The 22,323-nt window shown below is 44.6% G+C and overlaps 1 long non-coding RNA gene across 2 annotated transcripts in view; it reads left to right on the top strand.

The window, feature by feature from the left end:
* LOC146802496 (uncharacterized) overlaps positions 1-22,323 on the top strand; it is a 74,034-nt gene that overhangs the window by 9,814 nt on the left and 41,897 nt on the right. The window lies entirely within an intron of this gene.

Raw genomic sequence — 22,323 nt, forward strand, 5'->3', positions numbered from 1 at the left:
CCAAAAGAAACAGGACATCAAAATCTACATAACATGTCATGCAGACATGGCTGTGAAGAATCCCCATGTATAAGGAGGTATGTAAGCAACACAACGTTGACAGCAATAAATGTATCTTGGAACACAGGCGGGGTATTATACACACGATTTAGATATACCCTGTTGCTCAACAATTCAAGGGCATGCATAACAGTTCATGTGACCTAATACGTTTCTATGCAGCAGCTTGAGTAGACAGGAGCACAAGGAGTGGCTATAGAATTAAAAAACCGAGAAAGTTGTAGTCACTTTATATTATTTCATTGGCAAAATATTGTTCAGGTGGTCTTTGGATGGATAATGAATTAAGTGTACATTAATTTAGAAAAGGTGTGACAAGTAATACAATTTTATATTTGCAATTCACATTGAAGCAAGAAACAAACAAACTGGGGCACAACTAAAAACAGATGGATTGATTTTGCACATGCCCAATTATGTAACTATGATTATAGTATCGAAAAGAGTCCTAGGTTTTTCCTGTACGTTTTCAAAGTAACATGCAAGAAAAACATTCAAAAGATTCAAACAACAATATATAGAAGAGGTGAATAAGGTTTAATTGGAAAAATCTGAAATAGCAATTCAGATTAAGGAATTTATTTCATCACTTTAATGCAACCACACTTTACTCAGTCAGTCAGTCAAAGCACTTTATTCGATTACTTAAAATCATAAAAGCAGAATACACACACAAACACGGAAAAAAGTCCCATCAATTTACAATCCTGACTATACAATTTATAAAAAGTTCAGTTACACATATTCATGAAAACAGGAGCGAAACTAAGCCACTCTATATAAAAACAAGTTCATATGAAGGTCATTGGAAACAGATCTAGGAACCTACAATCGTGTGTGCAAATCAGCATTGAATAAAATCTTGTAAAAAGGGAACCTCAATCAAGGGCATCGAGGGAGGGCAATCTTTTGTTTTTTAGCCTCATAGCTGCCACCAAGAAACTAGCAATGTAAAAAATATCACGAGTGCAACTCCGCATCTGAAGGTAAGTTAGGGCAGGTCTGACTTGGATAAACCCTTTCTCTCTTAATAAGGGTAGCAAATATTTTTTCCTTATGTCAGAATAAAAACTACAAAACATGATAAAATGTAAGGTGTCCTGGGTTGAGAAATTATCACACCTGCAGGGCGTGCTATGTTCTGGTTTTGCCCACACAGGATAACTTCCCAAAGAGAAATGGATTAGGTTAAATCTGAACCTACTCAGTAAAAATCTATGGAAGGGTTTAGTTACTAGTTGCAAATATGGTTCCAGGGAGGGCGAAGTGACCAGAGCGTAATGCGTTCTCACTGATGGTTTTTTGAGCTCCATCTCCTCCCTGGTCAGCCTAGCCCCCTCTAAAAAATTAGACCTAATCCACGGGACATCCTTCTTACAGATGTACTCTGGGGATGTGAAGAGCTCTGGGCGCCCTAGGTCAACAAAGGACTTTCGCACGTATTCTACCCAGGGGATCCTCTTGGCATTATCCATGGCAACAATGTCTGTTAGTATGGCATGATTCAGCCCAATTTCCTTGTTTAGCCATGTTTTCGCCCAGCAAACCAGGGGGGCCAACCTCAGCTTATCAGTGACATAATTGATCCCTACCTCTGTATGAATGGAAAAAGTGGGAGTGGATTGAGGGACCAACAGAAGGGATCGCAAAAACCTATTTTCGACTCTTTGCATCTGATGTTGGGCTACGTATCTCCACAACGGTGCACCGTAGAGGGCGATGGCCATGCATTTTGCGTTATATACCTTCAACAGGGCGTCCATTGGCCTCGCCCCCAGCCTTTTCGAAAAGCCCATGAGGGCATTAGTGGACCTTGCCATGGTTATACTTTTTAACTTTATTTGGGGTGCCCAGGATCCTTTGTTGTCAAAAAGGACACCTAGGTATGGGAAAGATCGAACCCTTGACACCTCCACCCCCTTGCAGTAGAAGGTTTTAATCTTATGTCTGCAGCTGTTTTTGCCCATGACCGTGATGTGGGATTTAGTTGTATTCACCTTCAGATCCAATTGATCCATAAGGGAGGCAAAGGAGTCCAACAACCTTTGCAATCCCACCCCTGTACGGGCCAGTAAAACTGCGTCGTCCGCGTATAGGAGCACCGGGATTAATAGATCTCCTACACGCGGAACATCTGCCTTAGTGGTACCTAAAAAGCTTTCCAGGGCATTAATGTAGATAGTAAAAAGGAGGGGGGCCAGAACACAGCCTTGCCTAACCCCCCATCCTGATCTAAATTGGCGTGTGCACCTGCCCTCTTGGTTTACCCTGATAGAGGCGAAAAGCTTTTCATGTAAAGCAGCTAAGAAGTTAATTAATGGGGGATCAATGCCAATATCATCCAAGATCCTCCATAACTTGGCCCGGTTCACCAAATCAAAGGCCGAGGATAGGTCCATAAACGCCATGAATAGGGACCCATCCTTGGCCACCGTATATTTGCTTATTAATAGATGTAAATTTAAGCATTGATCCATGGTGCCTCTCTTTTCTCGGAAGCCATATTGTAAGTTGGACAGCATCCCTAGTCTCTCCACGTTTTCCCTGAGTTTATATAAAAGGACTCTGCCCAAGATTTTAGCGGCAGAGTCTAACAGGGAGATAGGCCTGTAACAAGCGGGATCCCTACGCTGGCCTTTCTTGAAAATCGGAACTATGACCGAAGTGGACCAGGAAGCTGGGAATGCATTGGAGGCAGAAGCGTTAAAGACATTAGTTAGAATTTTAGCCCAGAAAACGGGGGCATTTAGGTATAAATCTGCCGGAACCCCATCGGGGCCCGGTGCCTTGTTCTTTAGTGTTTCTATAATTGCTTTCTCAACTTCCCCCAGATTAAAATTTATCGGGGACACGGGGTAATTTACTACCGGAAGACCCTGGTTGCTCATGTCTCCAGCTCCATAAATCTCCTCAAAATGATTGAGCCAAATATCGTCTTGAATGACACAATCAGTGTTGGAGTTCTCTAGGCCAGAAAAAAAGGGGTCATTAATGGTAGCCCAAAACTTGCCACTATCCCGCAGGACATCTAATGACAGTAGCTTATCCCAGGCCTCCCTTTTAATGAAGTCCTTACGCCCCTGGGTGGCTAATTTGTAGGCCTTTCATAGATTAGCTATGCTCGCCCTATCTTTAGGGCTCTTCTTTAGTGCTTGGAGTAATGCCCGGTGTGCCTTGGAGCTGCTACTATCAAACCACCTAGGGTCGGAGTTGCCACTATAGTTTTTCGTATTAGTGAGGTCCACTGCAATCTGGGAGCAAATAACCTCAAAGGCACTTATGATTTCTTTATCTGCTCGCTCACTATCCAAACAGATAGACCGCTGTCTTTCCACCTTAGAAGTCAGGGTTTCCACAAAAGTACCAGGCACCACCCGCTTCCACTTTATTCTCCTGCCTTGATCTTTTGTAGCTAAGGAAGCCCCCACTCCCTGTGTGCGGCTCTCAGTGATGGATATGGCCCCCAAATTCAGCTCAAGGAGTACTGGGTTATGGTCACTAAAAATCGAGGGGACAACTCCGTATGTCCTGACCAAATGCAAAAGGCCCATTGAAGTGAAGAGATAATCTATCACAGTTCCCGAACTTGGTCCCTTAAAGGTGGGGATCCTGGCCACCCCTTCTATATGGTCAGATTCAAAAACATTGCAGTTGGCTAGGAGTTCTTCAATTGCCTCCTCCTGCCTGGTGTGCTCAAAGTGTGGTATCGCAGCTCCAGGTGGTCCTTCAAACGCCCTCTCATAACAGCCCTCCTCACAAGGGTGAATATTAAAATCGCCCATTAAGATAAGCTCATAGGCTGTGCTTTGATTAATGCTGTGTTCAGAAATAAAAAATCCCAGGGCGGCTATATGTGAATTTAGATTTTCCTTCTCCCTGAGATTATAGAAATTAATCAGAAGGACATTTCTAAAATTGGGTATGACCCATTCTACTATTAAGAAGTTGCAGGAGCCAGAATCCAGCTGCCTAAAAGAGCCCACAAGGTTTACCGAAAATAAAAAGAGGAGCCCACCCTTTGGTCTACCCACTGTACCGGCCGTGGCTGGGACCATGAAACTAGTGTAGCCATCTAAATGGAAACATGATGAAGTGTCCCATGTTTCTTGTACCGCTACAATGTCGTGGTTTTTTATGAAGTCAATCCAAATGGGATCAGACCTCTTTTGTCTGATGCCAGCGATGTTCCAACTAATAATTTTGCAGCCAGCCAGGCCAACTCCTGTGGTGGAATAGATTTCTTGGGGGCTGACAACGGCCGTCCGTCAATCATTGGAATCTAGGTTTGATAGGGGACTGAACCGATTGCCTAGCGGTAAAAGTGGTGCCTGTGCCTCATTTATGTGTGGTTGGTGGGCTATGCTGCCTGTGCTATCCAAGATTTGGACCCCCTTAGTCTCATGTCGAGGGTCATTTTGTTGTACTGGATGGGAACCACAAGATGGCAGGGCCTTATAAGGGGCAAGATTATTAGTGGGGGGACTAAAGGTACCCCGGGGGAGTAGTGAGGAGGGGTAAAAAAACTCCAGAGAAACTGGACGCATCCCCTCCTGTACAGGTTTTGATCCATCCCAAAACATTTTGTGTGCCATGTTGGGGTTATTAAAATTAATAACAATACAATCCCCCTTAATTGTCTTCGGCCGATGCCCTAACCACCCCACCCTTCTGGCCATAATTATGCTTGTGGCGATATCTTTTCCTCCGCTACAATAGTTCGCGGACCAGGAGCTAACCTTCCTCATCAATGCTCCAGTTGATTCAGACTCCCCAGCTCGCAATTGCGGGACTCCTACAAGAATTGCCACCAGGGGCGCCGCCTCTGGGGGTAGGTCGAGTCTAACAGGGCAATCACAGGCCAAATTAACCAAGCCATGGTGTTGACGAGCTGAAAAACTGCTCGAACTACTTTTCCCTTTACCATGGGAACCCCCCTGTATGTTGGGTCTAGCTGAATGGTGAGAAGCAGCATCCGTGCCTTGGTCTGAAGTATGTGTACTGGTACAACTTAACTGGGGTTTGGGCTTATGTGCTTCAGCAATGGTCCCTGGTTTGTTAGCTACAGTCATGGCCAATGTGTTCTGTGCCCTAAACTCTCTCATAAAATCATCAATTCGGGCACATTTTTTTAAAAGTCCAGCAACGCAAGAGTTCAGGGTGTCCACAATGTCTTTAGCCAAATCTGTGAGGATAGGCTCCAGTCGTGAAATGACCAGTGACTCTATTGCATCCCCCAAGATATCAAAAGGAATGTCAGTACCTGGCGTTAGCGGTGCTTTGGCTTTGGTCTTCATAGATTTTTTCTTAGGACCCTTTGCTGATCCCCGCATGTTCGTGGCAGTAGATTCCCGGCTGATGTTACTCGCTGTCGAGGGTGCAAGCAGATCACCGCTAACAGGGGGCTTCACCATAAGCACCACTGGCTCCAAGGGGACGCTGGGCCCCTTGTTGGTCGGGGATTCTAGCGGATTACAAGATGAGGGGGTTGATTGTAGGCCAAGTTCCAACTCTGCGTTTGCTATTTCCTTCGTCAGAACCCCCACAGCGGATGACAGGTATGATATAATGGACTCCGATTTCCTGGGTACTTTGGCGTCTTTTCCCCCCTCCGCGGGGTTACCCTGCTTGCGCTTACCCATTTGGTGATGTTAGATGGGTTGCCTGGCCCGGCCTCCCTCGGCCCCTGACGGCCACAGACGGCCTGCCCTTTGCCCGGGCTTAGCCCGGCGGCCGCCCGCGCGCGTCCCGCGAGGCGAGAGCGAGTGCTTGTAATTAACACCCTCGGTGACCAGTGGGCGGGATCGCCTGTCCGGCACTGCCCCTCAGGCTCCTGGAGCTTGTAGGCAGGTTGCGGCGGTAGTTCTGTCCCCCAGCAGAGGTGCGCTGTGTCTCCCGCGAAGCGGGAGACGCGAGGTTCTTTATGCAAACGCCCGGTGACCAGTGGGCGGGATCGCCTGTCCGGCACTGCCCCTCAGGCTCCTGGGGCTTGTAGGCAGGTTTGCGGCGGTAGTTCTATCCCCCAGCAGAGGTGCGCTGCGTCTCCCGCGAAGCGGGAGACGCGAGGTTCTTTATGCAAACGCCCGGTGACCAGTGGGCGGGATCGCCTGTCCGGCACTGCCCCTCAGGCTCCTGGGGCTTGTAGGCAGGTTGCGGCGGTAGTTCTGTCCCCCAGCAGAGGTGCGCTGCGTCTCCACTTTACTCAGCAATTCGCAAAATAGACATGAACAAATTATCCTTCACACTGTGCACTGGCAATAGATCAATACTCCTGAAGTCTGGAATTGAATTTACAGGGCACTTTAACATGCTTATGTGATTCTCCTCCTATACGGCGAGGAGAGGCGAAGCAGAGAATAGCCCACTATGGTTTTACTCCAAATATATTTTAATTTAGTGTAATTTAAGCTAGTTCCTTGGATTTCATATTTTTGCATTGTCAATGCTATGTTGTATATTGGCCCACAAGGGTTTAAAGCCAAGTCACATGTGCTTTGTGTAAGGTTTGGAGGGTGTGTTGAATATTTAGTCCAGAATATCCATGGGACACAATATTGAGGGCAAAATGTCGAAAACAAAATATAGACAGGCAGGTAAGCCTGGATTTACTATACATCACTCCACATATATGTACCTAATCTGTATGTAGATGTGGAGTTAGGAATAGTAAATTTATACTTCCCTGTATGTACTTACCTTTCAATAGTTTGCCCCTTGACATTCTGTCTTCGATATCCTTTTACCACAATATTCTGGGGGTCTGATATTTAGTAGTACAATCTGCTTCGAGTACTTTGCTTTGAGTAGGATTCCTTAAAGTGTTGGTATAACAGTACATGCATTCTAGGGGACTACCTTACATGTCTATGTGTTATTAGTGTGTAAATATTCCCAAAATAGTACATTTAACCATCATCTTGCATTATGCACGTTATGATGATTTCTAACAATGAAAGAAATAAAATTGCAAAAATACACATAGATGAAATTCTCCAGCGGTTTCACTCACAGGTAATACATAACCAGACAGACCTACAAGTAATTATAATGCTGCAGTACAACTGGAATAATCTAGAGAGCCACACACATGATTTCTATATAAGATCGAGGTTGCTGAAGCTTTACTTTAATGTCACCCATTTCATCACAAACATTAAAAACATTTCTATGGTTGCAGTGTAATCGTCAAACTCTAGTCATCCTCTCACTAAATATATCTCATAGATAAGACTTCTAGACAGTACATTTTGTCATACACATTGATTGCAATTATAAGGCTGCAGTGCCACTGCAAACAACTAGAAGTTCCTACAGAAATGATAGTGCTAATAAAGACCACTGGGGTTACAAACACTAGGTAATGTTCAGCAAACTGAATCCAGCTTTAAGTATTTAGTCCAATAGTCAAGTCAAGTCAAGGAAAGCTTTATTTAGTTCAATAGTCTACATCTAGATGGTCCTGCAGAAATGACATTGACAATGAAGCTGCTGAAGTTGCTCTCAGAAGCAAGAAGCAGTGTTAAATACTAAAGACACAGTTTTAAAGCTGCATTACCATTGACATCATCTAGATATCTCCATAGAATAACCTATGAGGGAAAAGGTTAAGTTTCCCATGGAATGTGCATAATTGTAAAAGTGCAATTGTTTGTGGGTCTCTATGATGTCATACATTATGACAATGGGTAAGCAAAATCAATCAATTAAATCTTTTGTAGAGCGCACTACATACCCGTGAGGGTCTCAAGGCGCTGGGTGGGGGGGCGCTACTGGTCGAACAGCCAGGTCTTGAGTAGCCTCCTGAAGGTCAGCAGGTCTTGGGTCTGTCGTAGGCTCAGTGGGAGGGTGTTCAAGGTCTTGGTGGCGAGGTGGGAGAAGGATATTCCGCCGGTGGTTGTTCTCCAGATGCAAGGGACAGTGGCAAGTGCGAGGTCTGCGGAGCGGAGCTGTAGGTTGGGGATGTAGAAGGAAGGTCGTCTGTTGAGGTAGGCTGGGCCTGTCTTGTGGAGTGCCTTGTGTGCGTGGATGAGGAGCTTGAAGGATATCCTCTTGTTTGTGCAGGTTTCTCAGGTGGGGAGTGATGTGGATGTGGCGTGGTACGTCGAGGATCAGTTGTGCAGAGGCGTTTTGGATGTGTTGCAGTCGTTTGATGAGCTTGGTCGGGGCTCCCGCGTAGAGGGCGTTTCCGTAGTCGAGTCTGCTGCTGACGAGGGCCTGGGTGGCTGTTCTTGTGTCTGTCGGGATCCACCTGTAGACCTTGCGGAGCATGTGGAGGGTGTTGAAGCAGTAGGAGGACACGGTGTTGATTTGCTTGGTCATGGAGAGCGTTGAGTCGAGGATGATTCCCAGGATGCGTGGTCGGTGGGTGTCGGGGCTGCCCCCAGTGCCGTCGGCCACCAGGAGTCGTCCCAGGCTGAAGGGTTGGAGCCGAGGATGAGGACCTGCTTCTTGGCCGTGTTCAGTTTCAGTCGGCTGATCTTCAGCCCGTCGGCGACGGCCTTCATTCCTTCGTAAAGGTTGGATTTGGCGGTGATGGGGTCCTTGGTGAGGGAGAGGATCAGTTGGGTGTCGTTGGCGTAGGAGATTATGTTGAATAGGATGTCACCAATGACATGACTGATGATGCCATTTGTGATGTCATGTTTTAGGTCATGAGCAGTGCATTTGGGATGGAGACGTGCATTTTTTATAATCGTGGTTGGTTAGTGATCGTAGGAGATGTCCATAATGTCTGTCAAAGAAGGTTTTGCAGACAAAAGTTTGGGAATTGTTAGGATGCACCTTCCTGTGCCTGAAATGTGCCATACTGCTTCTTAAAGTCCCTGCTGTGCATGGACATTGGGCCTAAGGCATGGCCTTCAGCCAAATCTTTTGCTATGCACCCTTGCCGCAAAACCTGCTGAACACAGCTGTGATCTTTTCAAACAGGCAATGGAGCAGGTGTGGCTCTCATCTACATCAATCATTCTCTTGTCTGGTCCTCAGAGTTCAATGAGAATTTTTCCTGTTCTGTCCTGCATGATCTGAGTGCGGTGGGTGGACCTTTTTATATGCCTTGTTGTCAGTCTCATCAACCTAGACCTCACTGTTCAAGGGCTTTCGGCATACCTACCAGGCGCTTAGCACAGGATTTGGCCTTTGACCTTTTCTTGAGACCAGTTCCATTATTCCCATAGAACCCAGGGCAAGTCTTTGGACGTACCCAATAAGGCTCCAGGTGGCCTTTTGGTGTTCTTTGTGTCCAGTCCCTGTCTACAGAGCCTCTTGATCAACATCTTCGACCATGCCGTTGGCCATGGTTGCAGAGACTGGCCTTCAGGCACATTATGCCTAATTTCCCAGTGCTGTAAACTAACAGGGCATGATGGTTTTGTGACGGAACCACGCATGAGTTTACCACACATGCCGGTTCCACGCGGTCAAAACCACGCATATGCCTTTAAAACATGTGCCTTTACAATGAAATATGCGTTTCTAAATCATATATGGCTAAGACATATGCGTGGTTAAGACTTTTCAGGTAAGTGTTACCCCCAACCCCTACCCCCTGCCTTGAGATCTAAAACTACCCCCTCCCTCCTGAAAACCAACCCCTCCCCCCTCAAGCCCTAAAAACTTCCTTGCCCCCAAGCCTTTAAAACAACCCCACCCTCCCCTATGCCCTAAACACTGCCCCAAACCCCCCTGAGCCTTACAAACTACCCTGCCCCAATCCCTAAAAAGTATCCTGAAACCTGCCCCCACTCTGAGCCCTAAAAACGACCCCAACCCCCATCCATGAAAACTACTCCAACCCTTGAAAACGACCTCCACCCCCCAAAACCTGGTCCAGCCCCACTTACATCAACGCATCCTGCCTTCTCTCCCAAACCTTCCTGCTTCTGCCCATTCTAGGCAGCAGCTAGACCGCACACTGCCTTAACCAGGCATATTTTAAGGGATATGCGTGTTTAAGGCAAGCGTGGTAGCGCTTGTGATGTTGGAACATGCGTGGCACTGCCACATTGTTACGCCCATATCCCAGGCAGGACCATTAGCCATGTCCAAGAGGCTGTCTGTGTAGGGTGTGGCCTTCAGCTATTCCCTGCAGGGTGTTCCAGTGCCAAAAAAGCCCAATTATCTTGGAATTATAATGTGCCAGCAGGGATTGACTGCACAGCATAGCTGTGGTACAGGCTTCGTGCACATTCCAACAGTTGCTTTCAATATCCGAATACTGTCCATATGGGGGTACTTGTCAGTATCGCAAGTCAGGAGGAGGATTTAATAGGAAATTGTCCTTTTCTTATCCTTATTTATTTATTTATTTATTTCATTTATCTTAAAAGTTTTATATAGCGCTAGCTTGACCCGTAGGTATCAGAGCGCTTTACATACATACTATACAGAACAAAAGAACGAAAATTGCATTACATAGTAGGCAGGCAGTAAGGAAGCAACCAGGGATAAAAAAATACAGCATGGAAGATAAGGTGGTTAACACAGTCTGATTACCAACTATCCTTGATTGTCTAGAGAGAGGAGTAAGCTCGGAAATTGAAGTCTAGGTTAGATATTTAACCCTTACAGGTAGTGTTATGTGTGGATCTGAGCTGTTGCTACTTGGCAGTTTCTACACTCATAGGGGTCTTGGTGCTAAAATAATGTGATAGTGCCCTTAAAGCGGTCTAATATCACTGTTAGGCCTTAAAACGTCCAATAGGTATTGTTAATACAACGTTGCATCATAACCCTCATGGGTCAATGTACAACATTGCTTCGAGCCCCAACTTTTTCCTGGGTTCCCATTTAGGCTGCAGTTTCTGGCAAGTTTGTACATCCTAAAACATAGATCACTTGGTTACTGCTTGTTTTTTGTTTGAAATGTGAGCACCTCGCTGAAACCTTTGGGCCATTGAATGTTTTGAGTACCGCATCTCTACCATGTTATTTGCACTTCGCTATGTTGAAACTAATGGGTGATTGAGTGCTAGAGAAACAATTTTGGGCCTCATTTATGAAAAGTGTTGCATCGCTGGGAAAAAACAGCACTGCAACACTTTTCATAGCGCCATCCTTGCGACACCATGATGTATATTTACACTATGGTGCTCCATGTCACAAGGATTGCACAGATTCGTCAGGAATCCTGACGTATCTGCTGGCGCAGTAATGACACATTCCTGGAGCATGTCGGTAAACTGACACAACTCCAGCAATGTGCCAGTACACAGGGGACGAGCCCCATGTAAAAAAGGCCCTGCGTCACTCCTCATGCCTGCTTAAAGCAGGTGTAAGGATTGTGACGGAGTCAAGTTGTAGGAGTGGCGCAGTGAAATCTCAGATTTCACAGCAACACTTCTACAAGGCTTTTTTACGGGGGGAACGCGTACCCTGCATACATTATACCTGACGCAGATATAATGTGGTGCAGGGTTCTACAAAGTGACGCATCTGCCTAGATGCGGCACTTTGTAAATAGGGCGCAGGGTGGTGCATTGATTATCCAAAGGCATTGTGTATTTACACTGCTAAGCCTCAAAACATCATACATGTCAGAGTTGCAGAAGCCACCTGCAGAGCATGGACAGGCGTATATCCTGAAACATATTCTTATGTTCTGAATGTGAATATTCAGGCACAACGTCTGTGCTTTAGGCTGTTTTGTGACTGTAATTCCTTTACTTGCGGGCATACCCCAAGTACGTTGATTTTAAAGCTCCCCATCTTCACCCAAACCCTGTAGGTCACTCAATTGAAAACTGACATGTATTACTCTGCTTTGATTTTTTTTTGTTAGAAAAAAAGAGTGCCATTGAATTGTGTAATAAAACACACATCATATAAGCAGTAAATGCCTCATTACAAGGTCCCTAGTCATTCTGAGTTGGTCAGTACCTCCGGGTGAATGTGCTCTTTACAAATACACGTGTTTTGTTAATTACCACTCACCTGCAGTTGCTGACAACGTAACTCGGGGAGGGGGTTATCAGTTTTGCTGGTAGCTCGTGATCACGTCCGAAGAGACATTTCCGTCTGTGGTCTGTGCTTTATAGGTAGTCCTTGTAATAGTAACATATGCTAGTTACACCACTTAGAAACTGCAGAGTTGCAGGATGAATCACTGTTTAACAACAAGTCATTTTCAAATGGTATTTTATCAGCAGTTCATCTCCTTGACACCATTCAATGTACGACCTTATAAAGGGTATGAGGAGCTAGACAAATTCTACACTACAACACAATTAGAGGTTAGCTCTTGGGATTGAGCGCCTTCTTCAAGGATGTGCGTAGCAAGAGGGTCATGGGTTAGGCAAAGGGATATGTGTATACTATACTTAAACACAGGTGTAGTTTAGAGACAGCTTTAGTTAGATGTCTTGCAACACACACACACACGTACATGCACACACAAACACATATACATTTATAAATATTTATTCTCACCAACATAATCTTATTTATACATATATTCATTCATTGATCTAGATGTAATTCACATTTTGCTTCCACGCACCACAGCATTCAGCATGGGACTATGGGTCAGCCCCTTCAGGCATTGGCTCTCTCCACTGTAAGTGACAACATGTGCACGTTCTCCTAAAAAGCAATCATCTTCAGTGCCAAACCAGATAGGTCAATCTCTGCTTTCACTTATTCTTTCATGTCATGTTAATCTCTGCTTTCGCTTATTCTTTCATGTCATGTTAATCTCTGCTTTCGCTTATTCTTTCATGTTATGTTTTCTCAAAAGTATTTTACCATGGGTCATTTTTTTTAGCCTTTGTTTTTTTGCTAACATATGTATGGCACTTTTAGATGGAGGCGATATTTTTTTATATATATTACTTTTAATGCCTGTTCCATATATTTGCCAAAATGTAAAATAAAAGTCATCACAGGCTTGTCAAGGCAACACTTCTAAACTTCCGCAATGCTTGTTTAATTAAAACGGTGTCTTTTGCGCAAATGGAACTGGAGGGCCTTCCTCAAAGTGCACCAGTCGCTTCAATTGTTTGTAAAAAATTGCGGCTTGGAGAGTGGACCCTGCCTGTGGGTTTCCTGTCCAGCCCCACTGTCTGCCGTTAGTCCTTTTATGACTTGATTGCCTGGCGGAAGAAGGGCCGGCAACAACTGCAGCGTCAGCCCGAGCATGCCTCCGAGGAGCAGCGAGCGGGAAGGAAGCACTTGCCTCTCTGTAATTATGCTTCCATAAACGCTCCCTTCCTTTGATAATGTGATCGGAAGGCCGTTTTCAAAGCCATAACAGTTGCACCAGGGGACTGCTAGTCCAATTAGGTTCCTCCTAAAAGGGCAAGGCAGCCTTCAAGGGAATGCGACTTGCTCCGGGCCCGCAGCGGGGGGGCGGAGCCTTTCTTTGGTGGGAGCCGAGCAAATGCCTCCAGCTGTGTTCGTACGCAGCATCTGAGGGCTGGGCGGGTCACACCGGCCCCACGGTAATTACACGTCCCACCGTTCACGAAGCCCGGGCCTGGCAATGTTGCGGTCTGGGTATGTTTCGAACCCTCGAAAGCAAATGCGCGCAAACCAGCCAGCGTGTTGTTTACCTTCGCTGAGGTGAGATGTCTTTCAGGCCATTGAATAAAATTCACACAGATGGGCCCGCTGCCGAGGAAAGGTTGAGTAACTCATTTGAGACCTACGTTGGATGATATATAGAATATGTATAAAAAAAAACACTGTATGAATTCAGCCAGAAAAGGACGTAGTTCTTATGTTCCTGGCCACTTTGTTTTCTCATATTCTTTGGCTTGGATTTATTGGCACAATTCAACTATTCACGTCCTCTTTTTGAGAAGAATTTAACAACGATATAGCCCTGCTGGGAGTCGAACCAGTGAACCAGCTCTGTGTTCTTTGATTGGTAGACAGTGCAGGACGCTCCACACTGCCCTTTGCCCCAGTAAATACCATTGCACATTTCTACAAAGTCCCTTTAACACATACATTTCCAGTTCCCACAATTCCCTGCTAAACAAGCAAGCACAACTTACACTCAGACCTATAAGTGTACACATACAAAGGCACAGTCGCAGACAACCGTGCACAAACAGGCACAAAGGCAAGCACATGTGGGTAGAAGTACACACATGCATGCAATCACACACATACAGAAGGAATGTAAATATATATATGTATCAATGTACACATGTACGTTCAAAAAGATACATATTTGTTCGCAAATGCTGCCATACAGATAATACACGCACACACAAAGACGTTCATGCAGGCAATTTCCTCATTTACACATCCTCATCAGTTTCACTCAAGAGGTGGTAGCTGGCTAGTGGTGGTGACTCAATGGCAAATTAAGAAATGAGAAGAGGTCAGCTGTGCTATATCGCATAGGGTATCGTAACAGGTTTTACGCTTACATCCCTTTGTGAATTGCCCCCAAAGAATTGTGGGACTGATTTGGAGTTCAGCAGATGGGTTACTCTGTTTCAAATGTGACGGATTTCCCCTCCACCGTATTGCAAGTGCCATTGGATAGAAAGCAATTGTAATACAGTAAGTAGATAGGCCAGCATTAAAGTTTGTGATGGAGTAACCTGTTTGCCAAACTCTTAATCAGGCCCTAAATGTGTAATCATTGAGTGTGCATTTTAGATGAAAAATATTTACTTATGCATTACAATGGATGGGGAAACTGTATGTGCAAACAGCCAATAGCATGAAGAGATTGTAATAGTCATCTGGGGCGGAACTGAATCCCACTCGAGGCACATGGTAAATATGTTGTTAACAATAGGTCGCTAGAGAGCTGCAAAGTCATGCCAGACCTACAAAGGTATCATTAGCGGGCTGGAGGGGACGGCTGGGGGCCAATTCTCTAGAATAATTTTTTTTTCAATAGATTTAAAACATTCCAAGAGCAAAGAGGTTACAGCAGTCATCAATATCCACTGGAACAACCCAGGAGACACAACAGCCCAGAACCTCTCCAACCTGCTTGAAATTACCAAAAACAACTCTGCAATGAACCAACTCACATCAAAGGAGCAACACTGGATGCTATCATCACCAAAAATGAGCTGGTCTCTCTGAGATCGATCTCTCCCATTGACTGGTCTGACCACCACCTCATACTGTTTAATATTGACTCACATGTCAGATACCAACCAATACGATCTGACAAACCTAAGCACTGTACCAGGAACTTCAAAGAAATCCCTATAACCGAACTGGAATCTAGGATTCATGCCCATCTACAACGCCAGCCTACCACTATGACAGCCGATGACCTCACAGCCCACTTTAATTCAACAATGACGGAGGTGTTAGATCAAGAAGTGCCACTCAAACATGTGAGATCTGTCAAATCCAAATCTTGGTTCAACGTGGATATTAATAACAAAAGACAACAACTCAGACAGTTGGAAAGGACCTGTAGACTAAAACCCTCGACTCTACACCTAGCGCAACTTAGATCGGCCCGGTTGGCATACAAAAAACACATTTTTAGAGTAAAGGCCACTTTTTTCCGCAGCCAACTAGACCAGGCGAAAAATAGGCCTAGAGAACTCTTCAACATTGTTAAAAGTCAAACAAATGGCACACACCCTCAAGAAATAAATGCCACCAAGGATAGATGCGAAGAAATGGCCAGCTTCTTCACAGATAAATTCTCAAGAATTGAGTAATCCATCATTCAAACCTCAAATCCTCCCTCCCTTGCAACCTGCCCACCTTTATTCACCCTTGACCAAACAGATCGAAATCTTACCACGGACAACCAGGTCCGCTTCCAACTGAAAAATGATGCTAATTGGTCCGACTTCAAACTCATGTCAGAAAACGAGGTCTTCAATATAATTGCAAGCCTAAAGCCTACTTCCCACACTATGGACCCCCTCTCATCCACAATAGTAAAGAAACTCAACCACATCATTGCCCCTTTCTGGACAAAAATCATCAACTCCTTTCTTACATCTGGCTGTGTCCCAGACTCCCTTCAACTAGGACAAATACTCAAGAAACCAGGAGCCGACCGTAACAAGCTCAACAACCTCAGATCTATCTCCAACCTCCCGTTCCTAGCTAAAACATTGGAGAAGTGCATTCTCCAACAATTTAACAAACATATTGATGACTTCAACCTCCTCGACATCTTTCATTCGGCAATCAGGAAAGGTTGAAGCACCGAAACAGCGATGCTTAATATTTCAGACGATATCCACACATCCTTAGATGAAGGTGAAGCCTGTCTCCTCATCCTTATTGACTTATCAGCGGCGTTCGACACAATAAATCATCCAGCTCTACTTGAGACTTTGCAAAGGCACTCGGGCGTCAATGGCACAGTACTAAAATGGTTCACTTCCTTCCTTCAACAACGTTCAACTACTGCCTCTCTATACCAACACAAGTCACACTTGGAGTCCCACAAGGATCGATCCTCTCATCATCCCTCTCCAATCTCTTCATGGAACCCCTTACAATTATTCTGAAACAAGCAGGGGTACAATACCACCTATATGCAGATGACACACACATCTACTACAAAATCAAACCACCCAGTGACGTCCAACACCTCAATGTCACGCTAACAAAGATCCAAACTTGGTTTAACTCAAACCACTTAAAGCTGAACCTGGACAAAACGCAATTAATACTGTTCTCTCCGAAAAGTAACCACCGACCAATTCAAGACTGGCTCAAGAATATTGATGCTCTAAACTGCTCCCTCGTCCTATCCAACTCTGTAAAGTCACTAGGCATTACCCTAGATAAGAACCTATCAATGAAGAACCACATAAAAAATTCTGCAAAAGGTGCACTCTACTCACACACCTCAAGAAAATTAAACCTTTCATTCCCCAGGATAATCTCAAGACAATAGTTCAATCCCTAGTCCTTTCCAAACTGGACTATGGGAATGCCATCCTAACAGGGACACCAAAAGCTCACCTAGCCCCAATAAGGTCAGTCCTTAACATGGCTGCTGGACTCATAACTGGTGTGAAAAGATTTGAACATATCACACCAACCCTCAACGCCCTCAAGTGGCTTCCCATGGAAGGTAGATGTATCTACAAACTGGCCTGCATCACGCACAAGGCCCTTCATGCACATTCCCCCAACTACCTAAACAGCAATCTGGTAAAAGCAGGAAAATCCAGAATTCTGAGACGCACCAACTCACTTCTTCTCATCCCTCCGAAATTGAAAAGGAAAATGACCCAGTGCCGAGCCTTTTCTGTTAACGTACCCAGGATGTGGAACTGCTTCAAAAGGGACATGAAACTCCATCTCCTCAACAATTACTTTACCATCCAAGCCAACTAACCTAGGCTTCAATTACCTAGTGGACTCACCTCTCACTTGACCTTCAAGGATGGGTGTTTATCTGACTGTTGTAACCACCTGCGTTTTTCTCCCCTTCACTGTATTCATTAGTATTATGTTTTTGCTTATATCTTTAAGCTCCCTCTTATCCTGCGATGCAGTGCAATTTTTTTTCTTTTCCTTTGTGTATGTAAAGGCTCTAATACCCACGGGTTAAGCTAGCGCTATATAAAACTTTATAAATAAATTAAAAAAACATGCAATTCAATGGTACTGTGGCAAGGTCCTCTAGAAGACAATTAAGCTCACTTGCTGTGCTTGCTCGTCCACATTTTAGGGTGGTGTTGCTCCTCACCATTTCCAAGGTCCACTAGTCACCAATCCTTGACATATAGAGTCATTTTTATTTTGGCTGTAATTGTTTATGAGTGGTTATATATGCATCAATAATGGATAGTTAGGAGGACTGAGACCCTGAAGGCCAGAGTTGCCGACTTTGGAGATGGGGAACCAGGTTCGAGTCTCGGTGTTGGCTCAACATCCTGTGATTCTGGGCAAATCACAATCTCCCATTCCTACCCAAAATGAAGGTGTCCTTGTTTAACGTAACTGGTGCTAATGTAAAGCCTCCAATACCTTCGGTCGAGTTCTAACTGCAAGAAAAAACAAAAAGCTGCATTGCTGGGGTTGGAGAGCAGGCACAGACTCCCAGTCTGTCTTGGAGCGCTAATTGAGGGTGCTCAGGCCAATCATGAAGCTGCTCTCATGTTAGAGCAGCTTCAGGATTGGCCGTAGGGCAAGCTGGGAACCTGTGCCTGAAGAAGAGGAGCAGAGGAGCCCCTCACGGACAGCTCAAGGTAAGTTTTTAAAATAATTTTATGTTATTTTTTATTTTGCTCCCTCCCTTCATGACCCCCTTCCTTCATGACCCCTATGCCCCTCTGCACCCCCCACCTGCCCTCGCCACTTGTAGCAAACACCGGCTGCTACTCCTTTAAATATAATTTGGAAACATAAGCCACACTTATTCTTTGTCATTTTCTGACATCAAACATATTTTGCTCCCAAATAAGGGGCTTATTACGATGTCGGGCAGACACCATCTCGGAATTGGGACCGACCGACCTCCCGTCGGCTGTCCCCACATCCAGGTTAGGATGTGACCGCACACTTTTCGGTCGCATTCCGACATTTCCCTATGAATGCATGTATTACGGAGTAAACCAGAAATGGGAGGTGGTGTTAATCCCTAAACCCTGTGGCAGGTGCCTGCCACGGGGTGCTCGGATTAACAAGGAGGCAACATAGGTGCCCCCTTGGCCCCCAACTGGACACCACTCACACAAGGGGGCCCAGATAGGGGCCCCCAAACACGCTTTCCGACAGGGTTTCCATGTCGGAAAGGCCGGCATGGAACCCTGCTGGAAACCGTGCATCATAATCCCTAGGGCGGGAAGACCACCCTTTGGGTTACGGGCTGGCCTCTGACTGGCCGACGGGCTCCTTGAGCCCGTCGGAAGCCAGATGGAATGACCCGCCAGTTTAATTTCCGCCTACCAGCATTGTAATGCGGCAGTCGGCAATTAAAGCGAGATTAAGCCCGGAAAGGCTCCGACCTTTCTTAACTGGCCCCTAAGTATGAAATCTCCATGTTTCAGGATGAATACAGCCATTGACGAGCTGGCTCATGGGGGCCTATGACATGGGAGGTTGATTTTTTAAAACATTTGGTGCCTCTCAGGCAGAAGTGTCCATATGTCAAGGTCCTGAACAACTCATTTGGAAAGCAATAGGAAGGCAAAGATGAAAACAGGAAAAAAACTATACTACTGATAAGTATTCAATGCAGACACCGCTAATGTTCCCTAGCATTGCTTGGGAGCAAGGCTTAATTTGTGGCGGTGTCTACCATTGCTTTCTTAGCACCAACACTTATTTCTTACCACCATAAAAGTTTTATGGCATTCCTCCACGTGGTGGCGTTGTCTGTCAAAATGTAAACAAAGTATATAACGAAGTCTTCAACAATTTATTAAAAATTTAAAATAAGTAATGACAGTGCTCCCTGACTCTTATTATGCCTTTGGGTGAACTCGAATAGTCCAAATTGTCACATTTGTAGGAGTGTGATGGTTTGCATGTAGCACCAGTACTGGCATTTATCCGCGCTGTAAGTGACAGTAGATGATGCAAGCTTCAGTGGGCTTTTGAGAAATACCTCAGGCCCGGCACTTATTATTGGCAGAATTCAGACTAAAGTAGTATGATAGAGACATGCGCATTGGTGAAAACAGATAGCACTATTTATGGACATGGTATTTTCAGACCACGTGAGCAACTGTGGTCAGTTTCCAGCACTGGCTCCATAATCCACAGTCCTGTGGTGCTTGCCTCAGTTATTTGTGCCCCCTAAAAAGGGATTTAAATTCCCAGTAGTACTGCAGGAGAGTGGGCGCAGAAATGTACTTAAGATGTCAGCGTGGTTGAAAATGTAGGGAGAAATTGCGTGTCTGTAAGCATTTTGGATAAAACACTGTAAAATGTAAAGACAACTTTATGGGAGAGGTGGAAGAGAATTTTCAGAGCTCTCCACTGTAACCTTTGTGGAAATATAGTGGCAAATTGTGCATTTGTAAATACACTAATTCAGCCACATCGAATAACACCTGATACCATTTATTGACGACTTTACGGAGGAGCCAAAGAGTTACTTTCCCAAGGATTATGTGGGGCAATTGAGTAGCAAACAGTGCATTTGTAAAAGCACTAGGCTACTGATCTTGGCCAAATCATGGTAGTTGAAGACTACTTTAGAACAGAGATATTGAAATTTCTCCCCCAAGAACTTTATGGGACATTATTTATTTGGGGGTGTTAAATTGTGCTGCTGTTGCCTCGTGGTTGCATACGAGAACAGTACAGAATGCATTAAATATCCAATGATATGAGGTAATAGAAGTCCAACTAAGTGTGAGGCAAGTCCCCTGTGATGGTTTACATGTACCACCAGTACTGGGATTTATCAGTGCTGTAAGTGACAGTAGATGATGCAAGCTTCAGTGGGATTTTGAGAAATACCTCAGGCCCGGCACTTATTATTGGCAGAATTCAGACTAAAGTAGTATGTTAGAGACATGCGCATTGGTGAAAACAGATAGCATTATTTATGGACATGGTATTTTCAGACCACTTGAGCAACTGTGGTCAGTTTCCAGCACTGGCTCCATAATCCACAGTCCTGTGGTGCTTGCCTCAGTTATTTGTGCCCCCTAAAAAGTGATTTAAATTCCCAGTAGTACTGCAGGAGAGTGGGCGCAGAAATGTGCGTAAGATGTCAGGGTGGTTGAAAATGTAGGGGTAAATTGCGTGTCTGTAAGTATTTTGGATAAAACACTGTAAAATTTAAAGACAACTTTATGGGAGAGGTAGAAGAGGATTTTCAGAGCTCGCCACTGTAACCTTTGTGGAAATATAGTGGCAAATTGTGCATTTGTAAATACACTAATTCAGCCACATCGAATAACACCTTATGCCATTTATTGACGACTTTACGGAGGAGCCGAAGAGTTACTTTCCAAAGACTTTTATTAGGCAATTGAGTAGCAAACAGTGCATTTGTAAGAGCACTAGGCTATTGACTTTAGCCAAATCATGGTAGTTAAATACTACTTTAAAACAGAGATATTGAAATTTCTCCCCCAAGAACTTTATGGAACATTATTTATTTGGGGGTGTTAAATTGTGCTGCTGTTGCCTCATGGTTACATACGAGAACAGTACAGAATGCATTAAATATCCAATGGTATGAGGTAGTAGAAGTCCAACTAAGTGTGAGGCAAGTCCACTATCTGGCCTTTCTAAGTCAGTACCAAAAGTTCTCGACTTGCATTCTGCATTGCTCAATCTTTTAGATTTTCCCAAATTGCATTTGTATGTACATGGGTTTTGCTCTCAACTGCGAATTCACCACCTTTCATAGCAAGGGGCCTTTAACACCCAGAGACCCAGCTCTGTTTTTTTAGTCTTTTAGCAAACAGATGTTTCAGGTAGGGATGTAGTGGAGAGCCAGCAATTGCTTGTTTTCCTAAATTTTACTTCAGTATGTTCTGTTTACATTGCAGAGAATATTGTTTTTGATTGTTTCTTAGAGTGGCTGCCACTGCGGTGATTTCAATGCTGGCTTTGCATGGTTACATTGTTTGAGATTCACACACAGTCTCAACACCTTAATGGACAGCTGCTGCATTCATTTCATCAATGGTATTGAAAGCCTGGTATATACTTTGTTAGAGTAGCTCATCAGTTCCACATGGTGTTTTGAGTGGATTATTGAGAGTAGTTTTAGCAGTTAGAGTATTTGTAGATTGACAACATTATCTACTGCATTGATTTAGGGTGAGGACATGCTGACATCAAACACCACAGCCAAATATACTGACCTTGCAGAAGTAGATATGGAAGTGCCATAGCTCTATATCCATGCAAATGGGAAGGATTTCAACACAAGGATCTCAGGATTTATTCTCTTCAGTCAAAGAAGATGTTTTTTCATCCAGTGGTATACAATCATTTAGGCAATCTATTATTTTATTCAGGCCTTCTTGGGGCTTCTCCAAAAGAGATAACATTTTGGTGCTTTCAAAATACACTAGAGAGTTTGCCAGATACTGAACTAGGACCTGGCTCAAGGGTGCATATATAGATTACTTGGAAGCATTTCTAGTTTTCTCTCTTGAGTTGTGCCATATGACACTTTCTGACCCAATGTTACTGTGGATCCAATTCATACTCATTGGCTACTGTTGAGTAGAAAGAAGCAGATCAAGACAAGTGCTCTTTGGTGATCCGCACTGAGTAATAGAGTCTTCTCAGTAGTATTGTATGGCTAGTGGTGTCATATACAGCTGACAGGTCAAACAGAATCAAACGAAATTGCTGATAGGGGCATGACCTGGTACAAGATAATGGCAGGCACTT

Source organism: Triturus cristatus, chromosome 8, assembly GCF_964204655.1.
Source record: "Triturus cristatus chromosome 8, aTriCri1.1, whole genome shotgun sequence".
In the NCBI taxonomy this organism is placed as follows: domain Eukaryota; kingdom Metazoa; phylum Chordata; class Amphibia; order Caudata; family Salamandridae; genus Triturus; species Triturus cristatus.